Source organism: Otolemur garnettii, unplaced genomic scaffold (genome assembly GCF_000181295.1).
Source record: "Otolemur garnettii isolate 467f Iridium unplaced genomic scaffold, OtoGar3 scaffold00031, whole genome shotgun sequence".
In the NCBI taxonomy this organism is placed as follows: Eukaryota; Metazoa; Chordata; class Mammalia; order Primates; family Galagidae; genus Otolemur; species Otolemur garnettii.
Window position 1 is genome coordinate 3,078,619 of NW_003852426.1, and position 9,149 is coordinate 3,087,767.

At 43.5% G+C, this 9,149-nt stretch overlaps 1 pseudogene; it reads right to left on the bottom strand.

Annotated features, from left to right (window-relative positions):
• Positions 1–3,720: 3,720 nt before the first annotated feature.
• Positions 3,721–4,954, bottom strand: LOC100963828 (annotated as a pseudogene).
• Between the last annotated feature and the right edge of the window lie 4,195 nt (positions 4,955–9,149).

The window sequence follows — 9,149 nt, forward strand, 5'->3', positions numbered from 1 at the left end:
GTGTATCTGCAGGGCAGGTGATAGGAGGGAGAAGTGGGTTTGTGGAACCCTGTGGGGGCAGACCCTCCGTAAGGGATGTAGTCTCTCCTTTCTAGAGACAGGGACTTTGGGTGGCTGGCCCCGCACTGCCCAGGAGAGGCAGGAACTGGAAATAAAGTTGTGGGGTGGTGAGAGATCTCCCTATTCTTCTTCCCAGGAGAAGATGCTTAATTTGCCAGGTCAGTACAGATGCTTCTCAGAGAACCTGTAACTTCTCATAATTTGAAATCATTCACCTTGCAGAGAGAACCCAGGGGACTTCTGGGCCTTATGTTGGCCTTTGCTGAGACTTATTTTTCTCTTTCTGGAGGTGGGCAAGATGCTGGTCTTGGGGAAGTTTAGGACTTCCTTTGGAGAAGAATGTATAAGACTGTCTTATCAATGATAAATGAACATAGTTCACTCTAAGTTTTGTAGTCTGGAGTATCTTCAGCAAACACTGAATTTGGGTAATTGTCATTCCCCTCATCTCTGGCTCCCTCCACTGCAGAGGTCCCTAGGATGCAGGGAATACCAGTTAGAATACAAAATTATAAAAGGGAATTCATTGCCCCCCAAAGTTTATTCTACTGTCTTGAGTCAACCCAGGACAGCTTTGGGCCTGGCCATATACACATCGAGTTCCTCCAGTAGCAAAGAGAACTGAGAGTCTGGGGTGGCGTGAGGTGCCATCAGCAGCTGTGCACAGCCCAGCGTGGAGGGAGGCCTCATGGCCACAGCCTGGTGCACCTGAGCACCATCCCCTGCCGAGGAGCATATTCCACCAGCAGCACTCTTTTCTTCTTTTTCTTTTTAAAAAAACTTTTTATTTTGAAATAGTCTTAAACTCACAGAAAAAAAGAAGAAAACAGAAAAGAACTCCAGGATACACTTAACTAAGATTCATCAATTGATATCATTTGACCACATTTGCTTTATCGTTATTTCCCTATAAGTATATATTAATATCTTTTCCAAACCATTTGAGAGTAAGGGTAAAGGTGTTCTTTTACCCTTAAACCATTCAGTGTGAATTTTACAAGGACAGAAATTTTCTTTTACATAATATAGTATAATTATCCAAATCAGAAAACTTAGATTGATTTAATACTATGATGTAATCTACAGTCCATATACAACTTTTGCTAGTGGCCCTATAATGTCCTTTGTAACAACTTTTTTCCTTGGTCCAGGACCTAATCTGTGATCATGCATTGCCATTGCATTTAGTTGTCAAGTTTTTTGTTTTTTTTTTTTGAGACAGAGTTTTACTATGTTGCCCTCAGTAGAGTGCTGTGATGTCAGCTCACAGCAACCTCCAACTCTTGGGCCTAAGTGATTCTCTTGCCTCAGCCTCCCAAGTAGCTGGGACTACAGGCGCCCACCACAAGACCTGGCTATTTTTTGGGTGCAGTTGTCATTGCTGTTTAGCTGGCCCACAATGGGTTCGAACCCACCAGCCTCAGTGTATGTAGCCTAGCTGTCAAGTTAAAAAAAAAATTCCTTATATATGGGTGTAGTTCCTTACTGTGATTTCACCTGTTATGTTTTTTTCTCCCCTGCATCTTTTTTTTTTTTTTTGAGAGATAGTGTCTCCCTGGGTTGCCCAGGCTGGTTTTGAATTCCTGGGCTCAAGTGATCCTCCCACTTTGGCCTCCCAAAGTGCTGAAATTATAGGCATGACCCAATGTTTCTGGGCCATTTTGCCTTTCTTTTTTTTTTTTTTTTTTTTTAAACAGAGCCTCAAGCTGTCCCCCTGGGCAGAGTGCCGTGGCATTACAGCTCACAGCAACCTCCAACTCCTGGGCTCAAGCGAGTCTCCTGCCTCCGCCTCCCAAGTAGCTGGGACCACAGGCGCCCGCCACAATGCCCGGCTATTTTTTGGTTGCAGCCATCATTGTTGTTTGGCGGGTCCGGGCTGGGGATTTGAACCCGCCACCTTAGGTGTACGTGGCTGGCGCCTTAGCCGGTTGAGCTATAGGCGCCGAGCCATTTTGCCTTTCTTTATATTGGTGTTTTAATAGAATATAGATCATTTATTTTGTAGACTTTTCTTAAACTGGGGGTGTGTCTGATGGTTATACATTTCTTGCCAGGAGTACCACGGAAGTGATGTTGTGTCCAGTGCATCACAATAGGGAACCCATTAGCCAACATCATTCGGAAGAGTGGCCCAGTGTTCTACTAGTTCATTGAAGCCAGTTTCCTGTCTTAGTGCATTTAGGTGGGTCTCAATCTTTAAACCCTTGATATTATGCTGTAGTAAATACTCTTGACCATACATATTTACATAGCTGTCTAATTATTTCCTTAGGCTGAATTCTTGAAATGAAGCCACTGAATCAAAAGGTGAGAGACTTGTGTCAAATCCTTTGGTTCCCAAGTGTTGCCAAGCCCTTCTCCAGAAAGCAGGGTGGGCCTTTCTACTCCAGTCAGTAGTGTCTGCCTGTGTCCAGACTCCTGCCGACGTCTGGTGTTAGACTCCTTGCCACTTCATTAGAGGAAATGGTGTCTCATTTAAGTTGCACTTTGCTGTCAGTGTTTACATTATTCTTATCTGTTTAATGGCTATTCATCTTTCTTTCTTTTTTTAAAAGAATTTTAAAAAGAATTTCAAAGAATTTTAAAAAGATTTCTTACCTTTTGTATGTACACTTTAATAAATCTTACAGTCCATGGGAAACATCATGACAACATTTGCGTTATGTGCTGGACACTGTACTGAAAGACAAATCAAATAGCAAAGTACTTAACAATGTGGAAAAGGCTACTCGATCCTCTCCTTTTCTACTATATTGATCTGGACACAAGTATATAAGCCTGAAAACACACGACCAACTCTTGCAGTATTTCCAGAATAATAGTTAACTTGCCCACCGTGAATAAAAGTAGCCCATGCAGCCCAGGCCAATGGCACAGAAAGGGTCAGCTCCTATAAACACATAGCAGCCCTCTGCTCTATCTCTCATCCTCATCACAAAGGTGGTTTATCTTCATGGTAGTGTTGGCCCAACCTCCTCCACATAGAGTTGGAGTAGATATTCTTGAACAGAAGACAGTCTGGTCACTTTCACTTCTGCAGTATTTGTTTCAATATTTATACTGGCCTTTCAGTGAGACACCAGTTCCACTGCGTGTTCTGATCGAATGACGAGCATCAGTAGCTCATTACCCTGACTGAAAACAGTTTAAGCACACATTTTTTTCTCAAGAGGGAATGTCGTAAAAATGATACAGGAAAAATTCTTAAGATCAAAGCACATTTTGGAAATTCTACACCAGTGGTTCTCAACCTGTGGGTCGTGACCCCTTTGTAAAAATGAAAATACATCTCAGCGTTAGGAAAGTTGAGAACCACTGTTCTACACAAAACCAGATTAAAGAGAACCCCAATTCTGCTTTAGAATGGAGGTTGTCTTATCTTTTTAAGACAAGCTGAAGTACATTGGCAACAAAATTAAAGAAAGGCTACCCCACTTTTAAGACTTTTAGACTATTTCATACTAGACTGTTCCAGTTTTACAAAGGGGAAAGCTGGCACAATGTATTTGCAATCATTTAGTAAAATCATACATAACAAAGTACAAATATAATTTAAGAACAAGAAACACAAAAGAGCATCCCTCAGAATTCTTAGATCCTTATTTAACTTACAGCTAGCTCTGTGTGGGAGGCAACAGAATTTGGAGCATTAAAAGTCATTTATTTATCATTAATTTTTCCAGTGAATCTCGATAAACTAAAAAAGGGATAAGTGAATTGGACCAAATAGCCCACTATTATGATGTTTGCTCTAGAAAAAAAGTTGTTACCTGGGGGTGGCACCTGTGGCTCAGTGACTAGGGCACCAGACCCATATACTGAGGGTGGTGGGTTTGAACCTGCCCCAGCCAAACTGCAAAAACAACAACAACAAAAAAAAAAAAAAAAAAAAAAAAAAAAGAAAGAAAAGAAAAGTTGTTACCTGTATGTGAACAAAAGGTGTGGCCTGGTACGAATTCCTGACAATCAGTCAGTTGAGAGAAGTCTATATTTGTTTCACAGTACATAGAGGAGGGCCTGGATTTAGACATTTTTCTGGTTCTATCTTTTTTCTCATTTTCTCATCCACAATTTCTACTTCACTGCTTTCAGTGCCTCTAAGATGAGATTAAGGTTTATAGTGAGAGGCTGAACATGATGAAAACCAGCAATCAGTGAATTAGGCAAGAAACCTTGTTCATCCATCTTTCTCCAAAGAAAAAAGACCTGTTCCAAATTTTCTGTGCTGAAGTAATATTCACTTTGACCCTTAATATACTCTTTAAGCAATGCTTCTTCCACAGGCTACACCTGTGTGCCTGTACCATCATCATGGTAATACAAGGTATTAAGTTCTGTTTGAAATGGCTGATCAGTCTTTCACCATGTTCTCAGTAAACTTACAAATAATAATCAAAGTTCAATTGAGGATTTTCTCTGTCTCGTCCTCTTCCTTGTCCTTGGCCTCTTCCCTGGCCTCTGAAGGAACTTCAGGTATTGCCACCCTCACTTCTCACACTGGAAACTTCCTCTCCATCATCACGTTTTTCTCTATCTCTCCTCCAACTTTGTGTCTCATTTCTCCTACTGTTATGTGCTGGTTTATTTGCTTCAGGTTGAGCTGTTCCAGGATCCAGGTCTTTCTTGACTGTCTGGTCTTACATCGTCTGAATGGCGTGCTCCCACCTGTGCATATTAGCTCTCCTTCTTCATTACTTGACTGAGCCTCATCCTCACTGGCATTTTCACCAGGACCATCTAATTTTGTTTCCCTGTTTTCTTTGCTGTCACTGTTACTTCTCTTTTCAACCTTCTCTTCTTTTTCTTTTCTATTTTGTGGTTGCTTATTTCCTTGACTGATAACACTCTGACATCCAGTGTTCATTAATTCACTAGGTGGTGGCGAATTCGCCATATTTCTGAAGTCACTAGCCTTCTTGGATTTCTTTGTCTTGAGTTTTCCTCCTTTTATGATTTTTTGGGAACTGAGCTCAATAAATCCCCTTGCTCTGTCTTGCTTCAATGCTTTTTAAAAAAGTCCACAGAGACTTTCCCAAATGATGCACTGCAGTATCTATCTAAAGTTAGTTACTTTCCCATGTAGGGGGAAACGCGAGCACCACTGCAGAGGCCAGGTAGCGCTGCCAGGTTACCCCCTCTGTGCCCATATCAGTCCTCTTTTTAAAAACTGTTTCAGGTTAATTGTGGGCACAAAGAATTAGATTACGATGTTTGCATTCGTTAGGTAAAGTCCTTCTTAAAATTGTGTCCTGGCCCCAAGAGGTGTGCCATATACTCTAACGTTATGCCCACTAAGTGGGAGCACACCCTTCCTCTTCCCTCCTCCCCTTTCCCCTCTCCCTTGTTCCCCCACCCCCACTTTGAATTGATTTGAGTTTTTGTCTTATGTGGGTGTGTAATTAGATCGTCTCCTGGCTTCATATTAGAATTGAGTACCTTGGATTCTCACTTCTCCATTCTTCTGATACTTTACTAAGAATCTTTTTCTTTTTTTTAGATGTGGCATCAGCTTAGCTTACAGCAATCTTAAACTCCTGAGCTCAAGCGATCTTCCTGCCTTAGCCTTCTGAGTAGCCAGGGACTACAGGCACCTGCCACAACACCTGGCTAATTTTTTTCTGTTTTTAGTAGAGACGGGGTCTCACTCTTGCTCAGGTTGGTCTTGAACATCTGAGCTCATGGGCTCCTCCCATCTCTGTGAGTGCTAGGATTACAGGTGTGAGCCACCGCACTGGGCCTTCATGTTTCTTCTTGTATGAATTTTCTGCCTGTGTTTTTGGCTCATGGCCCTACTCATTATTATTTTCACATCACATTTCTTAGTTGAGGAGGCAGCGATTGGGGGTAGAGACCTGGGAAGAGAAACCCGAACATGAAGAGTTCCTGCTTTTGCACTTTCTGGGTTATTGAGTTGGGGAGTTCGGTGTTTGTGAACAGTGAAAGAAAATAGGAAGAGACACCAGGTTTCTCATGGAACCACAAAGACCTTGGTGGAAAGAACTGAACTTGCCATATCTGCAATGTTGTGACCTCACACCATTTGTGGAAAAGGAGGCGGGGGCAGTAGGCTGGAGTTTGAGAGAAAGAAGAAATAGCAACAGAGACAGAGAAGAAGTGGTTAGGTGGATGCGGAACCAAGAGTGTGGGGAGGGTTGGCAGAGCTGAGTTTAAGGACAGTATCAGGCAGGTGTCCAGCTCACTTCTTGCCTTACCTTGACCAAGACCAGACACTATGCACCTGCTCAGGCATTTAAACTGTGCCTGGGTCCCAGATATTCTCCCTGGTCTCAATGAGCTTTCAGCCCAAAAGAGTGTTGGTGCTTCTCTAAGAGCATCTTTCTCCTTCCCAGTGGCTTCCCGATGGTTGATGCTAATGGGGGTGGCACTGGCACTGTCACCATTCTAGTGAGTGATAGCATGGCAGGGACACAGATAGTTCCCTCTGATGTAAAATGACCTTTGCTTTACAATATCCTGTCAAATAGAGGTTCATTTTGTTCAAATGACTTTTCTTTGAGAAGAATAAACCTCTCAACCATTCATACTTTTGTTGTGAGGAGTTTTCATCTTAGGGGAATTGACTCTGAGCCTGGTATAGTAACACAAAGAAGATAAGAGCTCACTGTAGCCATAGAAATAAGCAGGAGTGACCCACCTGGGAAATTATTTGTAAGTATGTAGTTCAGGAGACTTGGAGCTCCCTGTTCCTCTAGGCCCCATCTCTGCTTCCCTTTTGGTTACTCCTCATCTCCCCAAAGTCTTACCACTGTAGGGTCCGTGGTCAATCCTCCCACCTCTTGTATTTTTATCTATGTGATCTCATGCAGTCTCCTCACTCCTGTCATTCAAATACCACCTACAAAGACCATCTTTGTGCTGCTTACTCCCAAATTTATGTCTGTAGCCACTACCTAGACTCCAGGACTAGGCTCCCAAGGTCTGATGAGTACCTCAAACCCAGCATGTCTAGAACTGACCCGATTTTCCCTCCAAACCTTCTGTCTTTCCCTGATAGCATTTTGCAATTATCTTCTTTCAGTTATTCAGGTCCAAATCCTTGAAGATGTTGCAGACTCCTTTCATACTCTACATTTAATCTGTCTTAAATCCTATTGGCTCTACCTGCAGAAAAGACACACACACACACACACACACACACACACACACACAGAATCTGACCATTTCTTATCCCCACTGCTAATACCCTCATCCAACCCAATGTCATCTCCTGCATCTCCTAACATTTCTCCCTGCTACTGTCCTTGCTGTCCTCAGTGATTTCTCTACACAGCCTCCAGAGTGAGTCTGTTAAAATAGGCTTCAACTGAGCCACTCCTCTGGCAAAACGTTCCCATCCCTCCTCTACTCACTCAGAGTTTAACAGTAACTTCCTTGCAGACCCTGCAAGGCCCTACCTATCTGCCTCCCCACCCCGGCCTCTCTGGTCTCATCTCTGATCACTCCTCCCTCCACCCAGCCCCACTCGCCTTCTCACTTCTTTAAACAGGAACAGCCAGACCATAGCGCCTTTCTTTGTACTTGCTCTTCTCACTGCCTGAACCACTTTTAGAGTGAGGTTCACAGGAGAAAGGAATTGTGGTTTCAAATTCAACTCCAAATCAGACCCCGAAATCCCACCATCTTTTACTAGGAATACTGCGTGACAATCTGCCTGGCCCTCTGGCTTCCAACCTTCCCCCAACCTCATCACCAGGCCAGTCTCTACGTGGTGGCCCATGAGGAATGATGGGGGCATGCTGAGAAGTGGTCTGATTGGCCATATTTTAAAACTAGGTTGTCATAGTTTGACTAAATAGGGGTACACAGATTGAGTCTCCAGGAAGCAAACTTTGAGACTTAATATGGAACTGAGGTCACCCTTCAGAGCTGTTTTGAATCAGGGTAAGAGAGTCAGGTTGTTGCACCCCAACATTCACTAGTCCTAGAAGGTGGGTTGCCCCTGGAAAGAGTGTGGCCTTGGGGAGGCAGTGACCTTCAGTTCACAAAGCGGGCTGACAGGTAAAAACTGTCTTCCAGCAGAAGACTTGAGAACACTAGCAACTATCTAAACCTAACTCACGTCTATAAAACATTCTACTAAATAATTGCAAAATGTAACACTTTTCTCAAGTGCATATGGAAGGTATTCCATAGACCACATGACAGGATGTAAGCAGGTCTCAATAACTTTATAAGAACTGAAATCATAGAAAGTATGCTCTCTGAACACAATAGAATTAAATTAAAAATCAAGAAAAGAAAATTTGAGAAAATTGGAAGTGTGTGAAAATGAAACAACATACTTTTTTGTAGAGACAGAGTCTCACTTTATCACCCTCGGTAGAGTGTCGTGGCATCACACAGCTCACAGCAACCTTCAACTCCTGGGCTTAGGCAATTCTCTTGCCTCAGCCTCCTGAGTAGCTGAGACTACAGGTGCCTGCCATAATGCCGGGCTATTTTTTTGTTGCAATTTGGCTGGGGCTGGGTTTGAACCTGCTACCCTTGGTATATGGGGCCAGCACCCTACCCACTAAGCCACAGGTGCCACCCAGAAACAACATACTTCTAAACAATGGAGCAAAGAAAAAAAATCACAAACATAATTAGAAAATATTTGGAGGTGGTTTGGTGCCCATAGCTCAGTGGTTAGGGCCACATTCATCGAGGTGAATGGCAGGTTCGCACCTGGCCCAGATCTGCCAAATAACAATGACAACTACAACAAAAAAATAGCCAGGGGGTGGCACCTGTGGTTCAATGAGTAGGGTGCCGGCCCCATATACTGAGGATGGCTGGTTCGAACCCGACCCCAGCCAAACTGCAACAACAGCAACAACAACAACAACAAAAATAGGGCAGCGCCTGTAGGTAGGGAACCGGCCCCACATACTGAGGGGGGTGGGTTTGAACCCAGCCCTGGCCAAACTGCAACAAAAAATAGCTGGGTGTTGTGGTGGGGGCCTGTAGTCCCAGCTGCTTGGGAGGCTGAGGCAAGAGAGTTGCCTAAGCCCAGGAGTTGGAGGTTGCTGTGAGCTGTGATGCTACAGCACTCTACTGAGGGTGATCACTGAGGGTGAGACTCTGTC